Here is a 27,660-nt window from a genome sequence, read left to right on the forward strand (position 1 = left end):
CATATATTCCTTAGCACCCTCCATCATCTTCTCATCCATGTTTCCATTTTTCTATCCAGAAGTCCTAATTTTCCTATCATTTCCATTTGAGTCCATTTGAGGAGATACTAACATAATTGCATTGCTAGTTAAGATTTCCATTTTTGGGGTTTGAAATCCCAATTATATCAAGATTCTTAATGGACAATATATTTTCCTCACCATCTGACATCCCAAGAGTAGATAATGTATTATTGGAAAATAACTTGCTCTTACACAATTCATAAAATTCTGAACCAATAATATTCTCATTCATGGTGCTAATTTCAAGCTCAACACTCTTAGCTTTCTAACTATTCCCACACATTTTAGAGAAACCATCTTTGCTATCTTCAATAGATGATAGACCACATGCATGTTCCTAAACTCCAATCTAGATTTCCACATTGGCTTATCCAACTTTGGCTGAAGGCTTTTTTGTTTTCAAAAAATTGTCTACTATTATTTCCAATTGTCATGATTCTTGCAAAATTGGATTTTTTTTGAAAGCTCTCCAAATCTATCCATGCATTGGGAAACAATTTTGTTTTTCAATTCATTGTTGTTTCACATCCTAGTTGGTTACTTGGACATCTTTGCACCTTACAATGTTCTATTTGTATGAGATGGTTTCATTTTAGATGTTTCAAATGCATTAATATAATTGGTCTCTATTTTATCATTTGAGGTACCATGGCTCTTTGTTCATCCTTTTGCGATAATCCCAAAAGAAAGTAATTATGAGTCTTGTCATATTAGCATCCTAATACAACTCAATTGGCTCAAACTTTGCCTTATATTTATGGAATCATACTTGAACTAGACACACTATTGAGAAGATCAACATGGATAACATTAGTCATCATGTTGTTGAATTGGTTTATTCTAATGTTGGTCATGACACTATGTGTTGTATTAAAAATTTATTGTCCCCACACACATTCGACTAGACTTTAGTAAATCCATGGAGATCATCATCTCTCTCGATTCCAAGAGAGCCCTATTATACATTGTCTCATTACACTAGTTGATATAGATAGCATATCATTTGGTGATGATGATTTAAAGAAGCTTAAGTATGTCATATGTCTTGCATGTTTTGGTGGTTTATAGGATAATTGAAGAACTCACCACAAGTTCCCAAGCCAAAAACCTTTGTGAATTACTCACCTAAAAAGTAGCTTCTATTTTTTTACCAAAAATCACAAAATTCATGATTTTTGTGGAAACTAGTTTTAATGATTTTTTTTAATGTAATGTCAAATGTTTTGAATGATTTTAACTTCTATAGACAATGAATCACAAACACCTAATTTTGTTCTTAGATAGTGAAGTGACATTGCCCCTCAACCCTAATAGGGGCAACCCCATGAAGGAGCATTTCTCCTCAACCCTATCAAGGAAATAGGATCTAGTTAGAGTATATGTTTGAATTCAATTTTTAGATAATAATGAGATGTAATACTTTGCAAACCCTTCAATGATATTGTCTAGCAATTGCAAAATTGTTAATTTAATGACTTATATAAATTCTTATCTTTTACTTGGATATTAATCTTTAGTCAAACATTACAAACCTTTCATATATATGCAAGTGCAGATTGAAGGTATTAACATGTGGTGTTGATGTGTTTCCAAGCAATCTATTACCCTCGGTGATTACATATGGGAGGAAATCACAACAAATCATAACACCTGATTGTACTCGGTGATTACAAACAGAACACTTGCCTATACCTTTACAAAATGGCATGTGCATTTGGACAAGGGTTTCCTAAGTTTTGGTATAAAATATTTCAAATGTATAATAGGATGTTACATATTTCTTGTTGAAATCAAGTGCAAGTACTCTAGGGTGTGCTTGCACAAGTACTTAGGAAAGCCTTCTAACTTTCCCCAATGATACTTAATCTCCTCTAGGATCTAGTTAGGCTTAGATTATTAACTAAGTCCCACTCTTACTCTTCTACAAGAGTCTTACTCCTTGTGCTTCACCTTGAAGGATGAACACCCAACTCTTCATTCTACACTTAGAAGATTCCAAGTGCCAACCTCTATCAACTCATGAACTTCATTGCAGGGGTTCTTATCTCTCCATCAACATTGATGTTTCTTACATTTGGATCCATTTTGAGGGATCTCAAAGCCCTTTCCAACCGGGTTCAAGTGTTGCTTGCAATTAGGCTTAATTAGAGAACTTTTTTCTCTTTTCGCCAAAAATTTCCAAATAAGTTGAAAAATTACCACCACATCTAGATACCATTTTGGATTTTATGAGATATTTTTCTAGTTTTAGATTCTCAAGGCATCTTTACATAGGTATCCTAATATCTAGGGCTAATAGGGCTAATAGGCCTAGTTTATAGGGTTTTGTTGGTTTCTTTCTCACAACTCACCATAATGGATTGGTGAACTACTAAAAATTCACACACACCTTCCTTAGATCATACCACACATACACATGTGGTTCTTCCATATGCTACCTTCAAACCTTGTAATATTTTCTCATTTCTTCACCTCCAAACCTCTAACTAAGCACTACTAGCTTGCCTAGGGCTTGGTATTAAAAATTATTTACCTACATCCCATGAATTTTTATCCTAGATATTTACAACTAACTGAATCCCCTAACATTTCCATACAACTCAATGGTTTTCCCATGGTTACATTTCATGGGGGAGCCATGACAACACAAACTGGTCTAGACTAGACTAGTGAACAACCTAGTTACAAAACAATTTACTAAGGCCTCTAAAATATCTCTAAGATAAAAGAAAAAAAATAGAAAAAATTAAAACTAATCCTACTACATGAATCCAATTCAAAATTTTCTCTTTCAATCCATACAAAAACACAAGTGCTCAAAATGCTCGGTTTGCACACTAAATCACGATCACAATCATTATTAATTGCATAAAAATTGTTACAATCTATCTCTCATCCTCAAGATTGAATCTCCAATATTTAGTAGATGAATTTCCCCAAGATTCTAGGCCATATTAGTGGATTTTCCACTCCTCATGTTTAGGGGATCCAAGGTAACCGAGTTGCATGCAACATTTACAATAAATTGCAAATGTTGTCATGACAACTTTTTGACAACATTTGGCATCTTTACACTTATGCCATGATCCTTGTTTCTAGGACCTATAAAACCTCTAGATTGATGTATAAACATAATAAATGACCTTTAAGCATATTTTCCACCTCTTTTATGTGTTTAGGACACATTTACAACTCAAATCCCTTCTTCTAACTTCTAAGCCTAAACTTGCTAAAACAACTAACAAAGACTAATTAGTGACCTTAGCTCTAACACCATTTCACCTAGTCCACATATCAAGACCTAATAAGGTCTAAAATAAATACACACTAACTAATCTAACTTGGCTAATTTATATTATAAAATTTATATACCTAGCACAAACCCAATATAGTTAGTGCATTAGACATTCACAAACTTCAAAGCCACATTTGTGATAATTGCATTCAAAATTGTGATCTCCAGCTTTCAAAATTCAAAATAATATAAGAAAGAGTTCTATTTTTTGGTCAAAGGAAAATATAATCAAATTGATAGATATGCACCCAAAAAAATCTAAGCAAAGCCCTCCACTATCACCTTAAGTAGACTAACTCAACTCGAGGATTCAACAATTAACTTGGAATCAACTGAAGGAGTCAGTCCTACTCAGAGATAAAATAGAGTTCCATTACTTTTTAAGTCATTCCCACAACCATAATCATGAGTTCACTATCACTTTTCTTTGTTTTAATCTCCCCAAGTATTAATACCCTCTTAGGAACTTTGTGCACCTAGTGCCTCCAACACATCCAAACCAGAATTCTTGCTTTGATCCCAATGCTATGGATCATATAAAATATTATATCTACCATGATCCAACTCCATATTCACTCAAATCAACACATATTCAACCCTTTCTCTTCTATAGCATTTCTAGGTCTGCCTAGTAGCCCTTCTAACATTGAAATCAAAAATTTTCTCCCAAAACTCCCAAAAAACCCAACAATGTTTTTACACTTTCAAATACCCTTTTTGAAGTTATTAAATTAATAACAATATTAGGCTCTCACCATTTTACTGGTGAACACTTATTTCACCCACTACCTCTTCAATTAGGCATAGTTAACCTTGCTTAAAAAAGGAACTCCTATATGCCTTAAATTCCAAGACTCCACAACCCAAAATAGTCTTATGAAATGATTCAAGATCACTAATTTTTAACTTAGAATGATCCAACCTACTCGTCTACTTTCCCATTCACCAAACCATTACTTCTTGGGCTAGAAATCAAGGGTTTCAGAGAAATTGATCTTCCCAACAACTGACAACCACACTAAGGGTTCTAACACCTTACACTGCATCTCAATAGATCATTCCAATCATCATTTACCTTCCACATTCATTTGATCACTCCCAAACATGAGTGGTGTTCTTTAAATGCACTCTTCATTGGTTTTTACCAGGCTTTTCCTTGTTCTCCATCAACTAGCATCCTTCCCTGCAATTAACACCACATATAATATATACAATACATCATTGGAATCTCCCATATAAACATAGTTAGCATAGTGGTGGGAGTTCCTTACATTTTATGGAGGTTTCAAAACTTAATTTGTTAATTGTACCCTTAACCTATCATTTGTTGATTGTACCCTTAACTAGTCACTATCTACAACACACCAGTCACTCCTTGAAGTTCTTAGTGAAAAAAAACTACAAAAGATGACTTAACCAAATAAAACCAAATATAAATAGACATTATCACATCACTTAAACAAGAATCATGTTCTATATGTTATTACCAAGTAATTGTTGCCAGTACTGTTCCACAAGACAATGAACTATAAGTATGCAGGGAATTTTATTTCTATTATTACAAACCCAACTCAGTACACAAGAATACCTCCCTCTCCTTCCACTAACATGGATCTCTACAAAATAGACCTCGACTCTTCGAAAAAATTGACTACCTTTCAAATGTTTGATAATAGTCACCAAATTGACTGTACTAACCAAATAAAGTTAGAATGTGTTGTCAAGTTGACAACTAAAGTTGTCAAATTGAATAATCAACATCCAAGACCAATACCAAAGACTTCTAAAAAGGTTCTAATGACAACCTTTAAAACCAAACTTAACTTATAATTCATACTAACCCCTATTAATGCTAATTGAGCCCTTGTTTGGCTTATATTGCCAATATAGGCAATTGACAATATTATGCACTTCAAGTGATTTTGACATCATTTAAAACCATTACTATTCATTTCCATCAACCCCTAACCTAGGATCAATGCATAACTCTACCTAGTGACCGCTAGGTACCTTATAGACTTAATAATATCATTGAGGCTTACAATCAAAATTTGATTATAATAAGATCAACTTATGATCAAAACATTATTATATGACCATGAAAATTTTCTTTACATGTTTTAAGGTCATTTGGCTTCCACTCCTCCCAAGGATCCATCAGTGATCTTGGTTCTCTCCATGGATGACCTTGGTACTCCTGCACCATACTCCCCAACTATGAAATTGTTCCATGCTTTGAAAAGAAAACTTTTCCAACTAAATCTTCATGTCTTCTTATGTCCCTTACACATTTTTACTTTGTCACTACATACTCCATGTTTTCTTGTCTTCCAGAATGCCTTGTGACTAAACCTTTTGGCTTTCTATGCTTATCCATGCTTGCATCTTGTTGTCCATACTAAATTTGTTTAGTGTCTGTATGTTTATTTTAGACCTTAGGAGGTCTTTCTATGTGGATATTATAAAATGTATATAACTAGCACAAATCCCATACGATTTGTGCATTAGACATTCACAAAATTCAAAGCCACATTTGTGATAATCACATTCACACTTGTGATGTCCAACTTTCAAAATTCAACATAATATAAGAAAGAGTTTTATTTTTTGGATGAAGGAAAATCTAATCAAATTGATAGATATGCACCCACAACATCTCTATTTAAGATTGAGGTACTTGAAAAGCATATTTTGTTAGTTTGTCAATTTGTTCTATTAAAATTGCATTTAAAATCTTTCAAATTGGTTTTATTTTTTTGATGACACATCTTATAGGAATAATGGCTAATATATGTAACCTTATGTTTGTAGGAAGTTGGACAAGGTGGGGGTGTACTAACTCTAGACTTATTTGTTGATCACTTCTTCATCAGCCTATAGTCACTGTATTCCAGGTTCTCGATTATTTTCTTTGTTCTAAAAATGAAATATTCTATTTAAGATTCCTTATAAGTTTAAGATAGAGCAACATACTTCGAAAGACATACTATAGCGATAGCAATAAGGGTAAATAAAAATAGGGTTATGGATGAGTAGATTTCTATTCTCTAGAAGATGTATTGTGATAAATTCCTCCATGTTTTATTCTTCTTTGATAGAGTTTTGAGCATTTGGAGGTTCATTTGCTGAGAAACATCTCTTTTCTCCATTCTACTTTATTCTTTCTAGTCTAGTGATGCTAATGAGCATAACTGTTATAAAAAGATAACATGAATCATGCAGGAACAAATTTTTCAAATTGCACTACAATGCTCCACCTCTTTTTTCATTTTTGACTCTTCTGACATCCATTATACTAAACCTTCCATGGAGAAGACATTCTATAAACTTTCTTCATCAAATTCATACCTTTATGTCATGACTGGCTAGAAATGAAAATTTTAAGATGCATATTTATTAATTATTGACTGAATTCATGTAAGCCACTCTCTTGCTAGCACATAATTCCCTAAACTAGAATCCACTCTCTCTATCCTATCAGGCCAATATATAGAAGTGGACTTAATTGCTATGTCATAGAAGAAGAAAAAGATTGAATGTTTTGAATGACTTCGATATAAAACAAAAAATATTGGCACTTCCAAAAATTGAGTATACATGTACACAAGGAAAGCCAAACAACTACCAAAATGAATTAATCATACCAAACTACTAACATAAATAGTCACAACTCTAATATGTGCATACTCTACACTGAATACAAACTTTCCCTATTAAATGACCCCAACTCATGACAAAAAAGGAGTAATGGAAAGGCTCAACTAAAGTTGTTAAATTTATGTCACTGAAAGCTAGTGATATTATAATATGGGTGAATTTGAGCTAGGTAACCAAATTTTTCTTTCAAAACCATATGTGCAGATATAAACATTAAGTACAACATGTCCAATATTTTATAGATATACACATTAGTTACACTAAATTTTTCTTTGAAAATCATATGCATAGATATAAACATTACATACATGTCTAATATTTTTGCAAATATATTTTCTTGTAAATAAAGACCACATCTAACAATATGAACCTAGAACAAAATAATGAGACAATGGCTACATTGTGGTCTCAGTTCTAAAGAAAAGTTGATAAATGTAATTCTCCTTGCAAAAAGTGTAAGGGCTTAAAGAATCAAAGAATTCTAATCACAACAACTCAAAGTCATTGTAGGAAATATGGTCATGTTGAAGGGGCCCATGATTTTTGTTGATTACTGAATGTGGATTTCCTACTGGAGGAACATGAAGGTGTAAATATCCAAGTTGGGGATAACACTACCATGGAAGAACATGATAATGTGCCAGAGGACATGATTGAAGACAATGGTATTGGTGCAGGTGATAAAGATTCTCATGATGGTACTACTAGCACATCTGATAATGAGGATGAAGATGGTTTTTATATACCTATACTTGAGACGACACATGAGCCCCTATATGATGCTCCCAAACAACTCTTCTCTTTGCTATAGTGTTGTTGGTGAACTTGAAGGTTATGAATGGTTTATCCAATGTAGCAATGTCTTGTATGCTAAGGTAGCATACTATTACTATTCATTATATTAATAATTCATATTTTTTGTTGTAGGTTGATAGGTAATTTTTTGTTACCACCATCAGACATTCTGCCTCATTCGTACCAAGAATTATCTACCATTATAAATCAAATTGGAATGAGGTATCAGACAATACATGCATGTCCCAATGATCACATTCTATATCATAAATAACATGAATTTGCAACAGAATGGCCTAATTGTCATATTAGTAGATATTGGTAAAATAAAATAACAAAAAATATGACTCACAAGGTTCTTTGGTACATTCCCATTATTCCACATCTTCAATGATTATTCAGGTGCACTAGCTTGGCACAATTTATAGATTACCATGTATGCAATAGAAGTCAAGATGACATTATGTGAATGCCTATGGATGGTTCTACATTTAAAGATATAGAAGAAACATGACCACACTTTAAAGAAGAATCTCATAATCTCAAGCTTTCATTGGTAGTGGAGGATGTCAATCCATTTGGAGATATGAGATTTATTTACTCAGTGTGGCCTATTTTTGTTATTAACAATAATATTCCTCTTTGGATGTCCATAATGAGGGAGCACATAATGTTTTCAATTATTGTACTAGGTATTTATCCTTTTTAATAGATATCTAAGTTAATTTATAAATAATGCATGAAAATGGTCATAATAATTATGTATTGTTTATGTTCATTCAATTACTAGGTAAGTACCAAGTTAAAATTATGAACGTGTATATTGAGCCACTTATGGAATGGAGTCACTATGTATGACATCTCTAGACCAATAGGAAAAAGAAAATTTCAATTCCATGCAATGCTTGTATGGGCAATACATGATGCCCCTAGGCTAACTCATTTTTGTGGTATGATATATTGTTAAGGTCACATATTTTTGGTCTTTTATAGTACTTACACATTATTATTGTATGCTTAAGTTGTGCATGATGATTTTACATGATCCAATTATAAATGATCTTTTATATCTTCAGACAAAGGGAAAATTTGCATGTCCAGTTTGTGGTCTAAAGATGAAATCTCGTCATTCAAGAAGTTTCAGAAAGTAGGTGTTTGATGAGTTTAGGAACTTTCTCCACAATAATAATAAGTATCAAATTAATGAAAAGCATATTTTTAATGAGAAAGAAGAGACAACATCAAGGCCACAAAGAATGACACCTCATCTATGGAAGTTGGAATATGATCAACTAAATCGCTGAGGTAATGTCTAGTTTGTGGTTTGAAGTTTGAAATTTATATTTTGATATTGCATTTTATTTATAATGATTTAATTGATGCTTGTGAAGGCCATCAAGGCATCAATGAACAACTTCCTAGAGGAATAAAATGTTATCCTTTTCAATTTAGTAGGTTACCATACTACAAGAATCTCTTAATCATGCATTTGTTTGATGTTGTGCATATTGGAAAGAATGTAATAGAGGCACTATGAAAAATATTGAATGGAAGGTGTGATAGAGAAAAAAATGCCAAAATTTGTATTGAAATTCATGAATCCAATCACACACTAAAAGATTTCATTGAATCAAATAGCAATGGAGACCGCATAAATATGAGTGCCCTTCCTTGGTTATTAATGGAGCAACAAAGTGATGCATTAAAATAAGTCAATTTTTTTTTATTCTCATAGGATTTGCTACAAATATAAGCACTCTTATGTCAAAGAAAGGTGATATTGGGATAGGGTTGAAAACACATGATTGGCATACCTTCGTCAAGGTAAGTCATGTTCTCTATTTATAATATATTTGTAAAATTGAATGTACTACCTATTGCATTATTTCATAAGATATTAAAATGATCATTTTTTAATGATTGCAATACATCCTACCTCTATCCCTCCCAAACCAATTTAACAATAGTATTAAACAAGTTATATATGATCTTGGAAAATACATGAGCTTAGAAGTGTTATATCTTAGATTTGTCTAGCCTTGGTCACCATAGAATTGTAGGGGTCAACCCTTCCTATTGACCCCCTATAATTAATTTGGGTGGATAGTTGTTTCAGTGTAGTGGTGCATGCATGTAGAGGACATATTGATGATAGGCTGGGGTGGGGCCTACCATTCTATAGGTGGGTGGTGCGTCTACCTATAAAATGATAAGGTAGGGGCCCCTGCTATCCTAAATAAAGGTGGACCAATTTATTTCCATCCATCTACATGCATCATCATGCATCATCTATTGTATTTTAAAAAAATAGATTGGTTGAAGTTTTGACCAATCTTGGCTGACATTTCAACCAAGGTTGGTCAAAATTTTGACCAATTATTTGGTCATTAGTATGGCATTCTTGTTGTTCTGGTGTCCATTTCAACCAAAGATTGGTCAAAATTAGCTGGCATTTCAACCAATATTGACTGGAATTTCAACCAATCTTGGCTAGCATTTTGACCAAGGTTGGTCAAAATTTTGACCAATTATTTGGTCATGAGTATGGCATCTTTGTCATTGTGGTATCCATTTCAACCAAAGAGTGGTCAAAATTTTGACCAATCTTAGCTAGCATTTTTACAAAGATTGGTCAAAATTTTGACCAATTCTTTGGTTGTGAGTATGATAGATTGGTCAAAATTTTGACGAATTCTTTGGTCATGACTATGAAATCCTTGTCATTGTGGTGTCCATTTCAACCAAAGATTGGTCCAAATTTTGACCAATCTTGGCTAACATTTTGAGCAAGATTGGTCAAAATTATGACTCGTGGCTACCAATAATGGTCATACCAAATGTGGTCCATTTTGACCAATTCTAGGTTTCATCTAAACTTTGATGAGAAAATTTGTGACGCACCACTTGGTCACAACTTTGACCAACATGGGGTCAAAATTTTGATCAAGTTTCATCAAAAAATGGGTTAAAATTTACTAGTGGTCCTCCATTTCCATTTTCCATAATTGAAAGTTCTGCCCATTAAACTTATCAACGTTCAGCTTACCCTCATTTGCCATCGCTCCCACTCAAATGTAAAACTTTCTTTTAGAGGATAACTAAAAAAAAACCTCGCTCTGATACCACTATTGAGAGACTATTGGAAGCATGAATGCTGATGATATTCCTATGGGGGAGTATTGTAGATATGTTACTATGATGATATATTACATTCATGGCTGAGTTTTTTATTGATGTCAACATAGTAGTTTTCTATGGTATCTGACAAAAGAACAAAAAAAAGATCAAGTTGGTACGAATGACTAGTTGAGTATTATCACTATCTAAGGTTATGGGAGATATGTCTGAGTATCCAGTATATGCAATTAATGTTGGAAGAAGAAATGATAAGTCTAGAAGAAGGTATGTAAGTTTTGGTGATGTCTATTTTGAGATAGAGTTTACAGAGGCATGTTTTGGTAAACTTGCTATATCTCTTAGTAGAATTGTTATTTTGAGAATTGAGGGTGAGGATGTGAAGAAGATATATTGTTGATGACATGGTTAAGTTTTCTCGTCATAATATTGTTTGTACATAAAGTTATTCAAGTTGCAAGGTAGAAGATTAATGTTATCACTAAGTGTAACATGTTCCTAATGTGGTCCTATAATGATTAATTGAGAAGGTCAAATAGAAAACTCAAGGAATTGTTTTATAGACTCAGTATAAAGGAAGGATATTTTTCTTTATCATGTAGAATGGACATGGGTGATATTTGTAAGCAACAAAGAGAGTAGAATGTGAAGTTGAGTAGAGTAGAGCATAAGTGAAGGAAATTTCATTGCTGAGGTTTTACTGAGTGATCCAAGGTTTGATATTTGGATTCAAGGTTTGTGACCTAGTCTACAAGGTTCGATAGTGATTGGTTTGATTGATAGAACAAAAGAAATAAGAACATAACATGTTTGAGTAGTGAGCTCTTCTTGTAGTTGAAATTACATGTTTGGGCAGTGGGATCTTCTTACATACATTGTACTACAACTCCTAATAGGGTCGGAATCTCCTAATATGAATTCAAAGTCTCCTAATAGGGACTCTATGTACTAAATGTTGTAATAAACTCCTAACAGGGTCCATCCTCTAACAAGGAACATTTATATTAGTACATCATCTTGTGGGCATCATTCCCACCGGGGTTTTCCCTCTGATCAAGGGTTTCCCTAGTCAACATATCTAGTGTAATTGTCTATGAGCATGTTATTTTGGTTACTATTTACTTTGGTTGAATGATTAAGTTTTTTTAAAGAAGATAAATTTTTTAATTGTTGGATGACTGATTCAACCTCCCCCCCAGTTATCTTCGTGAAATATTGTTTCTAACAATTGGTATCAGAGCATCAGGTCCTTGAAGATAAATTTTAACTTTGGGAGGTCCATGGTGAGCATGTTTAGGAAATATAGTCCTACATTTGACAGAAGAAATTTTGACACTCAAATGGTGGAATTCTTGGTGAGTTATCAAATTTGTGTAGAGTATTGAGTTTTTAGATCCAGAATCCTTTTGTTGTATACAACAGAATGGAAGCAAAAATAGATCCATATTTGAAGAAGACATAAATATAGAGGAAGGTATTGATCTACTTGAAAAGAGAGAACCAGAAAGTATGAAATTTTTTGTTTGTTGGACATGTAAAGAATTTGGTCATTGTCATCCATATGTCCTAAGAGATTAAGGAAAACTACAAAGGGTTTTTAGAGAAATTATGGAAAGATCCTTTAAAGAATATAATAATGAGGCTAGATTGATTAATGAAAAGGAAGTAATAGAAGAGATAGCTTTGGTGACTATTATGGAAAGTGCAAATGTGAGAATTGATGAGAAATTCAGGATACAAGAGAAATAGTTTATTACAATTCAGATGATGATATTGTTACTAAACCAAGGAATGATGAAGTATTTCTTGAGACTAACAATGATTTGAAAAATGAAGGAGAGCCAAGGTAGGAACAAAGCTTGGAACCTTCAATGGATCCAAGAGTTAAGATAACAACTCCTATTTGCAAAATAATATGATAAAGAATCACCCATCTGAGTAGATCATTGTAAGCTGAGATAAAGGTGTGATGACAAGAAGAAAAGTCAGTGAAGAACTATGTTTGATATCTCAAGTTGAACCTAAGAATGCATATGAAGAATGTAAAGATGATTATTGGAAACAAGCTATGAAAGAGGAATTGGATCAAATAGTAAATAATCAGACATGGGAATTGGTCCCCAAACCAGTAGACAAGAATGTGATAGGAACTAAATGGGTATTTATGAACAAGATGAATGAACAAGGAAAAGTTGTAAGGAACAAGGCAAGATTGGTATGTAAAGGTTACTCATAGAAAGAATGAATAGATTATAATGAGACCTATGTTCCAGTGGCTAGAATAGAAGTAGTAAGAATATTCTTATCTTTTGGAGCACAAAATAAATTCAAAGCATATTAGATGGATGTCAAGTCAACATTTTTGAATGGAAAACTTGAAGAAGAGGTATACATTGAACAACCTGAAGGTTGTCCTTTGATAGATGACAAGGACATAGTATGTAGATTGAAGAAAGCACTATATGGCTTGAAGTAAGCACCCAAAACCTACTATGCAAGGTTGTACAAAGCTTGGATATAACAAAGGTATGACAAATAGTAATCTATATTGGAAAGAAATTGATGATGGTTGGATGATTTTGGAAATATTTATTGATGATATCATATTAGGAGGAAATGATAAGGAAAGTGAGAAATTTGTAGAAGAGATGAAGAAATAATTTGAGATGAATATGATAGGAGAAATGAAATATTTTCTAGGATTGTAGATTATACAAAATAAAGAAGGAATCTTTATTTCTCAAATTAAGTATTTGAAGGATTTAATGAAAAGGTTTGGTTTGGAAACATGTAAACTCATTGGAACACCTATGGTAAATGTACACAAGTTATCTACAAAGGATGAGACACCTACTATTGAGCAGAAGAAGTACAGATCTATGATTGGAGGTTTGCAATATCTGACTCACACAAGGCCAGCTATAGCAAATGCAGTTGGAATTGTTGTAATATTTCAAGCTAATCCTAGAGAAGCACATTATGCAATAGTCAAAAGGATATTTAGATATCTCAAAGGAACATCAAAGTTTAGATTGTGGTATGATAGATCTAATGATTTTACTCTAAGTGTTTATACTAATGCTGATTGGGTAGGCCGTATGGATGAAAGAAAGAGCACCAATGATGGAGCCTTCTTTTTTGGAGGAAGATTGGTTTCTTAGCTAAGAAAGAAGCAAGATTGTACATCACAAAGTACAACAAAAGAAGAATATGTTGTAGTAGCAAATAATTGCAATCAAGTTGTTTGTATAAAGTAGATGCTAAAGGATATAAAGATAGAAATTAGTGAACCTATTTTCATACATTGTGATAACAAAAGCATGATAAATATGTCTACGAATCTAGTCTTTCATTTGAAGACTAAGCACATCTCTATTAAGTATAACATGTTGAGAGAAAAAGTTGTAGATAAGGAAATTAGATTAGAGTATGTGAGAACTAAAGAGAAAATTGCAAATATATTCACTAAGCCTCTTCCCAAAGAGACTTTTGAGTATTTGTGAGGCATGCTAGGGTTTATGCCCCTTCCTACATCAGAGTAGAAGATGCAAGAGTGCATCACTCTAGTGTAACAAAGAACCATTATTTTTTTGGACTAAATGTTGATGCTTCCTGTATGGGGGAGTATCTTTGATCAACAGAGTCATCCAGGACTCTTGTTGGATGTTGTTTTGAATAATGTATTTTGACACTTGATCTAAGTAAGAATCAGTTGTTGTAGAGTTTGGTGTAGTAAAGTTGGTTGCTAAAATGTTTGACATTGATGTCAATGGGGGAGAATTTTAGCATAAAAAACATGTTGGGGAGAATTACTTCATCATGAGAAGATCATGAGAAAAACCATCGTGGAAGAAAATCATGAGGAAAAGTACAACATGGAATGATAGTTTGATTGAAAGCACATTGAGGTATATCAATGGGGGAGAATGATTGATGAAGAGGATTTGAAAATAAAGTTTAGCAGTTTTTTATAATATTCTTGGAACTAGAAGTTTTTCATCTATGTTGCCATCAATGTCAAAGGGGGAGATTGTTGAGAGATTTTTGGAAGCATGAATGCAGATGCTATTCCTATGGGGGAGTATTGTAGATATGTTACTATGATGATATGTTACATTCATGACTGAGTTTGTCATTGATGTCACATAACAATTTTTTGTGATATCTGACAGAAGAATAACAGAAAGATCAAGTTGGTACAGATGACTAGTTGAGTATTATCACCATCTAAGATTATGGGAGATATGTCTAAGTATCTAGTATGTGCAGTTAATGTTAGAAGAAGAAATGATAAGTCTGGACGAAGTTATGTAAGTTTTGGTGATGTTTGTTCTAAGATATAGTTTACAGAGGCATGTTTTGGTAAACTTATTATATCTCTTAGCAGAATTGTTATTTTAAGAATTGAGGTTGAGGATGTGAAGAAGATATATTTTTGATTATGTGGTTAAGTTTTCTCATCATAATATTGTGTGTATGGAAAGTTATTCAAGTTGCAAGGCATAAGATTAATCTTATTGCTAAGTGTAACATGTTCTTAATGTGGTCTTATAATGATTATTTAAGAAGGTCTAATAGCTGACTAAGGGAATTGTTTTATAGACTTAGTATAAAGGAAGGAAATTTTCCTTTATCATGTAGTATGGATATATATGTATAGGGATGATATTTGTAAGAAACAAAGAGAGTGAAATGAAAATTTGAGTAAAGAAGATCAAAAGTGAAGGAAACTTCATTGCCAAGGATTGATATTTGGATCTGAGGTTCATGACCTGGTCTACAAGGTAATTGATTGGTTCAATTGATAGAACATAGGAAATAAAAACATAACAATAAACATGTTTGAGTAGTGAGCTCTGCTTGTAGTTGAAATTGTATGTTTGGGCAGTAAGCTCTTCTTGCATACATTGTACTACAACTCCTAATAGGGTTGGCACAACTTCTAATAGGGTTGGAATCTCCTAATAGAGATTCAAAGTCTCCTAATAGGGACTCTATGTACTAAATGTTGTAATAGACTCCTAATAGGGTCCATCCTCTAACACAGACTATTTATATTAATACATCATCTTGTGGGCATCATTCCCACCAGGGTTTTCCCTCTGATTAATGGTTTCCCTAGTCAACATATTTGGTGTAATTGCCCGAATACATATTATTATGGTTGTTGTTTATTTTGGTTGAATGGATAAGTTTTTTAAAGAAGATAAATATTTTAATTTTTGGATAACTAATTCACCCACCCCCCCTCCCAGTTATCTTGGTGGACTATTGTTTCTAACAACCACTTGTTAGGATTAACCTCAGACAGAAATAACAATTACATGCAAATATAAACAATATCAAAAAATAATAAATCACATAGAAGAGAACACAAGACACCAAGATTTAATGTGGTTCACCCAAACCTTGGGCTACGTCCACCAAACATTAAGTCCAATATTATTATGATCCAGTGATTACAACCTAATTACAATACATAATCTCTTACAACTCAATAATGCCACAAGAAGCAATTTTTACATCACACACAATGAAAACATCCAACCCTAAGCTCTTTTATACAAGTATTTTTATCGCCTTAGGGTTATAATTAATTATTACACATCAACCCAAAATCCTGATAAAATAGGTGTAATTTTGTTTTATGAAGTATTATGAGGTATTATAGTAGAATACTTCCCTAATTAGTCACCACAAACTAACAATCTCCCACTTGGGGACTAATTAAGCTCCACACTAGACAATAGTTATCATGCCAAATTTGCAGTGGTTAACCTTCATGCTATCTCCATTTCTCTATTTTGCATGAGGTCAATTTGGCAGCCTAAAAAATGGTGAAACCTTTCCCTATTTTTCTAGGTTCCCTTTTTTACCCTAGCAAAATGATGAAACTATTTAGGATCTTCCATGTGGAAAGGTTAAAATTGCATGTTATCCTATCCTATAATTACTCCTACTAATTGGAGGTAGTTAAAAAAAAGTACAACTTTGAAAGAGAAATTTAAAAAGATAATCAATTTTAAAAATTGAGTGATACTAGGAAAGGTAATTTTTGACTAATTTTCCCCCCATTAAGAACATCACAGATGTTTAATTGTAGAAATTTTTAATCGATTGAAATCTATTACAATAGGTTAACACATTAAGTTTGCAACATGATTAAATTTCTTGTTATCCATGTTTCTCTATTTTGTGGGAGGTCAATTTGGTAGCCTGAAAAATAGTGAAACCTTTTTCTATTTTGTTGGGTTCCTTTTTTGGCCCTAGGAAAATGGTGAAACTAGTTAGGATCTCCAATGTGGTAGAGTTAACATTACATTTTATCCCATCCCTTAGTTACTCCTACTATTTGGAGGTAGTTATATAAAAATTACAACTTTGAAAGAGAAATTAAAAAATGTCATCAATCTTAAAGATTGAGTGACACTAGGAAAAATATCAGTTGGCTATTTTTTCCCCCATTAAGTACATCATAGATGATTGATTTGAGAGTTTTTTAATGAGTTGAAATAAGTCACTATGGGTTAACACCTCAGATTTTTGGTGGTTAACCTTTATGTTATTCTAGTTTCTCTGCTTTGCAAGAGGTCAATTTGGTAGCCTTTAAAATGGAAAAACCTTTCACTATTTTGTTGGGTTCCCATTTTCCCTTAGCAAAATGGTGAAACCTTTTGCTATTTCACTAGCTTCTATATTCCCTCCTAGGTTCCCTTCCTTATTAAAACCCTATATCACACATATCTCTCCATTGGGCTATGTCATTCCTCTTTCACACTATCCAATTTTTCCCAAGTCTTTCAATCCCTCTAGTTTTACCTCTCCTCCATTTCATATTAATATTCTATGTTTCTTTATTATTTTCTCTTTCATCTATTCCCTCCCTTGAATATCTCATTTTCTTTCTCCCTTATTCCCATCTCCCTCTATATCTCTCCCATAATAGTTACCCCCCTCTCTCTCCCAATTATAGATAATGAAAAATAGGATAGGCAAACATAAATATGTAGAGAGAGGGGGAAGGGAGATATGAGTAGAGTGATAAAAAAAGGAAAGAAGTAGACATGGGAAAATTTAAATACGGAGAGGGAGAGATTAAAAAGGGAGAGATAATAAATATGAAGACAAAGAGATGGAGATAGATTTGTGTGTGTGTGTGTGTGTGTGTGTGAGAGAGAGAGAGAGAGAGAGAGAGAGAGAGAGAGAGAGAGAGAGAGAGAGAGAGAGAGAGATACATGTATATTTTCCACTCCATCTACTAGCTCTTAGCATGAATGCTGATTATACTACTTTGGGGAGTATCCTAAGCATTAGAGAGTATTGACATGTTGCATTCATGATTGTGTTTTTAATTGATGTCAACATAACATGGTTTTTGTAAAGACTGGCTAAGTAGTAGACAAATATCTTGATGGTATGGATAATGGTTTGTTTGTCTAGTCATGCACAGTTATGGACATGCTCAGCATAGTGTCCTAATGATGAGGTCAAGTGCACAGAGTCTAACTCAAAGATGTACCTAATTTATAGAGAAATAAAGAGATAAAGTATTGGAAAAGTAGCTCCTAATTTTTTTGACTATCTTACATCTAAGATGTAATGAAGAGATGCATAGTTAAGTAGTGATAGAAGAAATTCCACTGATCATATTAGGAAGTGAAAAAGCCCAAGTATCACATGCGTGAAGTTTTGTATAGACTATGAGCTGACAGTGCTATTATAATTGTAATTAATCAATTATCTTATTATAATTAATTGGGAAAGCCTCAAGGCCAACTCAAGGATCTATTATAAATATATGGTATAAAGGAAATATGTTTTACTTGATTGTCAAGTGTATGAAGACTGTATTCAAGTATTGTGATCATTTTTGAAGTGCGAAGTATGAAAAGAAGTAGAGTGCTTACTAAATGTGTGTAGGAAATCCAAGGGATTGGATGCACGATTTTTGATCTAGTTACAAGATCTAAAGGAGCAGAGGTCCAATTGACAGAATAGAGGAAGAGAAAGGAAAAATATAGTACCATTCTATTATTCTTCAAGGAATAATATAGAGATCATTTGGATAGTGGGTTCATTGATCTTGCACTTGAAGCTATTTAGGTAGTGGGTCCAGTTGTCTTCCACAACTCCTAACAGGGTTGACACAAATCCTAACAGGGTTGGAATCTCCTAATAGGGATTCAAAGTCTCATAATAGGGACTCATATATACTAAATATTGTAATAGAATCCTTACAGGGTCTATCCTCTAACAAGGAATATTTATATTAGTACATCATCTTGTGGGTACCATCTCCACTGGGGTTCTGCCTTTGATCAAGAGTTTCCCTAGTTAACATATCTAGTGTTACTGTGTATAAGTATCTTGTTGTGGCCTCGGTTTATATTACTCATATGGTTAAGATTGTTTAAGTTTGATAATTGTGATATTAGTTAGATAACTAATTCACCCCCCTCTCAATTATATTAGTGGACTTTATATTCTAAAAATTGCTATCAGAGCACTAGGTCCTTGAAGGATAAGCTTAATAGCTTTGGGAGATTGACAATGAATCTTTTCAAAAAGGATAGTCCTAGATTTGATGGGGCCAACTATGATAGTTGAAAGGAGAAGATGAAGACTCATCTATTGTGCATGGATCTTGGATATTGGATCTTTGCTAAGAGTAAGAAGACAATTTTTGAAGAAGCAAAGCTAGAAGGTTGCAGTGAAGAAGTGAGAGATCTATTCGTGTGTAACATGAGAGCAAGAGAAGCTCTATTAACATCTCTTCCAATAAATGAGTATAGTTAGGTAAAGTCACTTGAAACATCTTATGAAATTTTGAAAGAATTAGAATCTACTTTTGAAGGTGATGATATGAAAAGAGAATGAGATTACATAATTAGAGATGTGCATTTCAAGATGCTAGAATGATGGAAGATGATTTTTTTAGAACTTATATTGGTAGAATATCAAAAATGTTTGTAGGAATTTGGTCTCATGGTGAAACCAAAGAAGATGATGAAGTCATATGGAAGATCTTAAAACATTTGACACCACCTTTCAGGTTGATAGCTCAGATGATTCAAGTAGTAATGCTATGTACTAAGGATTTCACTAAGGAAACATTCCTTGGAAGATTAGAATCAGCAAAAGTAGATCTAAGATAGTCTAGAAAACTTGCAAGAGTCTAAATAGCTTTCAGTGTCCTGAACATTCAACCTAATTTGACAAGGATTGCAAGCACTCATGGATATTTTTTTGGTAGTAGCAGAGCTAATGAAGACGAGAAGATTGAGGAAGGAATAGCCCTTCTGGTGAGAAGACAAAAAGATGGTAAGAAAATATTTAAATGTTGGCCTTGTAATGAATTTGGTCATTATGTATCTAAATTCCATAAATGAGAGAAAAATAATAAGGGAAAGTTTAACTTTAGAAGAGATAGAGATAGAAACTATTTGTATGCAAATGAAGATATAGAATTTGATGAGAAAGGTCAAAGTGAAACTGACGATGAATTAGGATTTATGGCTATCAAGGAATATGATATTGATAGAGAAATTAGAGAAGAAAGAGCTCTAGTTGCCCAAGTGGAAAATAATTCTGATTGGATAATTGATAGTGGTTGTTCACATCATATGATTGGTGTTATGAATAAGTTTGTTAAGTTCAAGAGTCATGATGGAAGTATTGTTAGAGTTGGTAACAATGCAACCTATCATATTACAAGAATTGTATCCTTTACTCTTGATTGTAAAACTAACACTAATGATGTCTATTTTGTTGATGGATTGAAGCATAACTTGTTGAGTGTTGGACAGTTCGTGGACAAAGGTTATCTATTGTAGTTCAGTAAGAAGACCTACATTATCAAAGACAAAGATGGTAAGATGATTGGAACTAGCACTAGATCTAGAGGTAATGTATTTCAATTGAATCCTACTAAAATGACATGTTTGGTAGCTAAAGTGGATAATAGTTGGTTGTGGCATAGAAGATTCTGTCACATAAAATTTGATAATATTGTGAAGGTTAGTAGCACTTTTGCAGTTAGAGACTTGCCTAAAATTGTTAAGCCTACTAATATTGTATGTAAAATATGTATTTTGGCTAAGAAAAATAAAGTATCATTCCCTAGAAAGAAGTTCACTGCCACAGAGAAGCTAGAGATCATTCACATAGATATGAGTGGTCCTTCTAGAGCAAGAGGATTCTATGGTAAAAGGTATTTTATAATTTTTGTTGATGATTTCACTAGAATGATGTATAAATCTGAAGCTTTTGAGAAGTTTAAGATATTTAAAAATAGAGTTGAGAATGAATCCGGTGTTAAGATAAAGTGTTTGAGATTTGATAGAGGAGAATTCACTTCTGGAGAGTTTAACATATTTTGTGAAGAGAATGAAATCAAAAGGCAACTATATGTACCTAGAACACTTGAGAAAAATGGGATTGTTGAGAGAAAGAATAAGTCTATAGCAGAAGCAACAAAAGAAATGCTTTCTAAGAATGACGTTTCTAAGACATTTTGGAGAGAAGTAGTCAATACAATAGTATATACTCTAAATACAATATAGATCAAAAAATGTGTGAACAAGACACCTTATGAACTATGGTTTGGTCATTCACCATCAGTTAAGTATTTCATAATATTTGAGAGAAAATGTTATATTAAGAGAGATGATGACATTGGTAAGTTTGATCCAAGAAGTGATGAAGGTATGTTTCTTGGCTATTCATTGAAAAGTAAGTCTTATAGATGTTTCAACTATAGTTCTCTAAGACAATAGTTGAATGCGCAAATGTAAGGATTGATGAAAAATTTAGAACTAAGGAAAAGATGGTAGATTATAATTTGGATGGAGAAGAAGATAATATTTGAATTTTTACATAGAATGTTGAAGTTTTCATTGAGACTAACAACGATTTGCAGAATGATGTGCTAATTGTTGAGAAAAGAGGAGAACATAGATTTGAACCGAGAGAAGAGATAATAGTTGAGATGTCAACTACTACCCCTAATAGGAATCTGATAAAGAATCACCATCCTAGGAAGATAATTGGAAGCAAAGACAAATGAGTGATGACATGGAACAGAGTAAATGAGGAGATAGGTGTAATATCTCAAGTTGAACCTAAGAGCGCAGATGAAGTAATTAAAGATGATCATTGGATTCAAGCAATGAAGGAAGAATTGGATTAGATAGTAAAGAATGATACATGGGAGTTAGTTCCTAGACCTAAAGACAAGAATGTAATAGGAACCAATTGGGTATTCAAAAACAAGATGAATGAGCAAGGTGAAGTTGTGAGGAATAAGGCTAGACTTGTATGCAAGGGATATTCATAGAAAGAAGTCATAGACAATGAGGTGGTTGTATTGCATAAAATGGTAACTAAAAGAATAAACATTAAGCAACTAACATCTATTCCTACATGATTATGCAAACCTCAAAATAATGCAAGAGAATGTGTAAAATAAAGATAACATGAACATAAAATAACTTAATCTAATCAACATAGCACATATGCAAACCTCATGAAATCATCAAGTATAGATGATTTCATTGTTGTGGGATGTGGTTGCTCACAAATATAGAAGCATAAAAATGAGGTAGATAGTTCTTATGGAAATGAGGAGAGAGCTCTCCTTTTATAGGAAAAGAGATGCAATGGATGGCTAAGATTAAAGACAAGATGAAGGGCTAGGATCTCTCAAGATCGATAAGGTGTCCATGAGGTGGAGGCCAAGTAGACTCCATGTGGATTAGGGTTTTGACCAATTCAAAGGGGGCAATATACTCACACATGTGTGAGAAACCTTTGATGGTGACATGATCAATGAGGTATGAGAAGCATGGCTTCTCACACATGTGAGACAACTTGAATCTCATGCAAGAGGACAAGTGTGCAAGAGGTGTGAGACAACTTGATTCTCATGCAAGAGGACAAGTGTGCAAGAGGCATGGAAGACATGAGGGGTATGGGAAGTGTGAACATCTTGCACACATGTGTGAGGATTCCTCAAACATGTGTGAGCACACACACTTAGGATTAAAAGGAGATTAGTAAGGATGATTAAGGAAGTGGGTAGGTTTAGCATGATGGTTAGGTTAGAGTAGTGAGGTTAGGTGAGGGTTAAAGGTAATTCCTAGGGGGATTAGGCAAGGAATTAATTAAGTAAATGAAGTACTTAATTAAAGTGAATGGGTTAAGATTTAAATAAACCTTAGTTTATTTAAATCAAGGAAAGGAAAATTTAATTAAATAAATGTAAATTTATTCAATTAAGGTAGGGGAATTAAATAAATAATAAATAATTATTTAATTGGTTAGGAAATGGGATTTGGACAAATTTAGGTGTCTACATTTTGCCCCTTTTTGATATAGCATTAGTAATGTTATATCAAAGAAGAGTAAAATATAGTGGCTAGGAGGATAAGACTAGTAGTGTGATGCCCCAGTCATAGAAGGATGAGGAAGGATGATGAGGGTGGAAGGGTATGCCCCCTCGAGAGGATATGCAGGTTAGGAGAACATAGATGTTCTCTCGAAATGGATGGAAGGACGAACAGGAGTGGAAAAATGATAAGAGTGATAAAGTTATGTTGCAATGGCGTGAACAACCTAAGTTTGATATTGTATTTAACACTATGCACCAAGGTATGAGGAACCAAGATGACAATGTGTCAAGTACATAATAAAAGGGGTCTAATACAACCATATGCCTTATGAAACCGTGAAGACCATGATTCTTGGGGACAATAGGATGCAAAGACCATGATAAATGAAAAAAATACTAATGCAGACAAGTAACAAGAAATCATGCATGAAAAACCAAAAGCAAAGCAAAAATTTTCCCCTAGTCAAGCTGAAAACCCATGAATGGACTGATTGATGATGATTGATTAAGGATGGCAAAGCTAATGCTAAGCGTAATGCACATCCAAGGATTGGGAAGGATTCATCCCATGATAATTTTTGAATAAGTTAATGGATTATAAGCTAAATAGGTCAAATTGATGAATTGATTAAGGATTGATGGACAAGATTGCAAGATTAGATTGATTGGATTAGTATTGATTGCATAGTGAGATTTTTTTTTTTAAATTTTTTTTATGGCCGATAGAAGAATGAAAATGGATGAGATTGGAAGAATAGATATTGATAGGATGAAGAATGATGATAGTAGCATTGATGTGATGTGAACGGATTAGAAGAAGTGAAAAATTGATTGAATTAGAGGATAAATGAATTTGAATGAAGTGAGTGGAAGAATTAGATTGAATGAAGGTGCGATAGAATGGATTGGGACTAATGACAAGGGGGAGCCAAGGCATGGCAAATGGATGGGAAGAAATGTGAGTCAGTGGATGAAAGGAATAGTGAAAGGATATGAGGAGAGAAATGACATGGTGTGGGAAAATGCGGAGCCAAGGACCATGTTTCAAAGGAGTCCCAAATGCCCCATACCAAGGATAAGAAAATGGAAGGAAATATGTTGGGAAAGGATGTGTGGAAAATGGAAAGATGGAAAAAAGGCTAGCATATGGAGGAAAAGAAGGCATGTGCTCTTCCAAAGCATGTATGAATGTTTTGGTATTGTGCCTCTAATAGTGATCACAAGCATGGGGATGAAAGTGAATGAACAAGGGATATGGGAGGGAGGGTATGAAAAAGGGATAATGATATGAAGGGTATGGATGAAATGTGGGATATAAAGGGGATGGGATGGAAGGGATGACCAAGATCAAGGACATATGAAAAAAGGATGGGAGTATGTAGGAGGATGGATGGAAAATGGATGAAATGAACATGAAAAGGAGTATGGAATGCAAGAGATGGATAGTATGTGAAGATAAAATGTATGGAAGGATTATGGAAGTATGTAGGAAAATGTATGGGTAACAAGAAAGGGACATGGAAAGTGCATATGGATGGATGAAAGGAAAGTGAAAGTCAAGATCAAAGATGGCAAAGGGAAAATGAATGGTAGAGGGAAGGAGGGAAGATATGTATGGAAGAGTGGTATGGTTAGAGCTTGCCCCCAGTGTAGAGTGCAAGTGGAAGAGGAAAAGTGAATGATTGGACAAGCGGAATTGGAAGGAAATGGATACATGATAGGAGAGTGAAGGAAGGACTCAAGAATCTATTTTCATGGATGGTATCCCTTGATATATTTTTTTGTCTCTTTTTTATTTTCAAGGAATTTTTACTATTTTCTCATAGATGTTGGTAGGGTAGTGAAGAGGAGGATGAAATGGGTTGGGGAATGAAGGTCAAGGACTTATGAAAAAGTTTGGATGAAGGGGATGGAGTGGGTGGGAGGAAGACATGGTTGATGGATGATAGGTTGGAAGAATTTTGGATGGGTGGATGAAGTAGATGGAAAGATCGTCATTGGCACACACCTTGAAGGGTGATGGAAAGGAGGAAATTTTGGGGGATGTGTAGGAGAAAGTTTAAATGTTGGGATATAAGGACCCAAAATGGATGACAGAGAAAATGGATTTGGGATGGTGGATTTGGGTATGTAAGAATCTACGTTAGGGAAAAATTTCCCCAAGACCAAGGAACTCAAAAATAGAAGCACAAATTAGACCAGAGTATGATCAAAATAACTATATGTATTCAATTCTAAATACAAGTACACTAGGAGTGCCTCAATATAAAGGCCTCTGAGATGCATTTAGAATTCCTTGGAATCAGCACCATGATAAGTCCAACAACTAGGCACATGTCCACCAGATATGGGTTATCCTCCATTATGCACAAAACTAAGTGCGATGATGAGAGGATAAGCCTACAAAGGTGAAACATGCACATCAGTGTTGTAGACAGCATGTACTAAATTAGGAGTGCGAAAAATTGTGTTGTCAACATGACAACTCAAATGGTGTGCAAACTCCTAAGTGTCTCACAAATAAAAATAATAAAATAATGCAAAATAATTAAATAATGCATTAACCTAAGTAAACTTAAGTAAGTGTAAATAGTAAAGTACGTATTTACACCAACAGGGTATATAAGGACCCAAAATGGATGTGGAAAGTGGAAGCGTGGATGATTTATGCATGAGGGAAGCCTTTGGAGTAGCCAAATTGGATGTCATTTGGAATCTTTCTTTGAAATTCATTGCTACATTAAGTAGCTTTGGTATCCACAAAATTTTTGCATTTTTTATTTTGAGCTTTTGTGGCTTTTTGATTTTGCTTTGGATCAGATTTTTCTTTTCTTGAACATGTCTTTTAGAGGGGACATGTTGATCCTTGGATTTTTGTGGATTTTTGGCTTTATGCTCTTTTTCTTTGGCATCCAATTTGCTTCTAGTGGCTATGGTGGGGGTGCGTGAAGAAGAGAAAATGGATGGTGAACATTGGAAGGAATTCAAGGACATGTGCCTTTGTTGATCTTTAGTAGGAGCATGAGAAGATGAAGTGGAAGACATGGATATGGTGGATGAACGTATGTAAGGGCCCAAAATGGATGGAAGGAAGGAAGGGTTTGATGATGGAACATAAGGAGCTAGAATGGATGGAAGATAAGGACCTAGAATGGACTTGGAATATGGAGGATGGGAACATTTAGGTTTGGATGGAGGAAGTTTGGAGTTGGAAGAAGTGGAAGGCAAACCAAAATCTTGAGACATTATTTCTTTGATGGGATGCTTATCATTTTTAATATAAGATGTGATTCCAGGTATATGGGGCTTATGAGTGGATTGGATAGGTGGGATGGGAGCACATGGAGGATTAGAATCATTAAGGAGATTATGAGGGATAATAGGATCTAGAGATGAAGTGGGATCATGGAAGGAAAATGAAGTGGTACTTTGATCTTGACATAAAAGGGGATCATGTAGTGGAATGAGTGGATCATGAGATGAAATAGGATCATGAGATGGAATGGAAGGAATGGAACCATGAGATGGATTGATTTGATCTTGACATGGACGATGATTAGTGGATGGAGTGGAAGGAATTTATTCATGAAGTGGAGGATCTATGGATGCTAACTCTTGAGATGGAGTTGAATCAGTAATGTGCACGGTACATGGAATGTCTTGATCTTGATTAGGAAGGGGATCGTGAAATGGACTAGGAGGGATAAATGGATCTTGAGGGAGAAGGAAATGAGGGGATGGAGAAATGCTCAAATCGAGAGGAGAAGAGGCATCTATAATGTCATTCTTTGGAGAAAGGTCGTGAGATCGAATTGGTTCTATGACTTTGGGTGATTGGCTCTCTTCATTTTGTATTTTACACTTAGCCAAGAGTGATGTGAAAAACCCCTTATGAGGTGGGGATGAGGTTTTTGGAGGATTGGGATTGTGAAGGGAATTACATGGAGGGTTGGGGTTGGATGGGACATGAGGACTATGATCTTTGAAACATGGGGGAAGAGGACACATGGCATGGAAGGTGGCCTCTTTTTGTTGGCTTGCTAAAAGATAATTCTTTAGTTGTTATATTTCCATGGCAAGGGCATTTGTGCTTGAGGAATTGTGTGGGATATGAATAGAAGTGTATGTAGATGAAGGATAATGAGGTGGATTTCCCTTGTCAAAGGTAGAAGAATAATTAACATGAGATGGATTAGAGGTGGATATGAAGTGTGGAGGATGGATTTGATATGTAGTTTGAACGGAAGGTATAACTCCATGTTGTCTTTGAAGATCATCAACCATTTGATTAAGCACATTCAGATCCATAGATGTTAGAGGAAGAGTG

The sequence above is a fragment of the Cupressus sempervirens genome, chromosome 4, assembly GCF_028749045.1.
Source record: "Cupressus sempervirens isolate cs-2001-9-10 chromosome 4, ASM2874904v1, whole genome shotgun sequence".
Taxonomy (NCBI): Eukaryota; Viridiplantae; Streptophyta; class Pinopsida; order Cupressales; family Cupressaceae; genus Cupressus; species Cupressus sempervirens.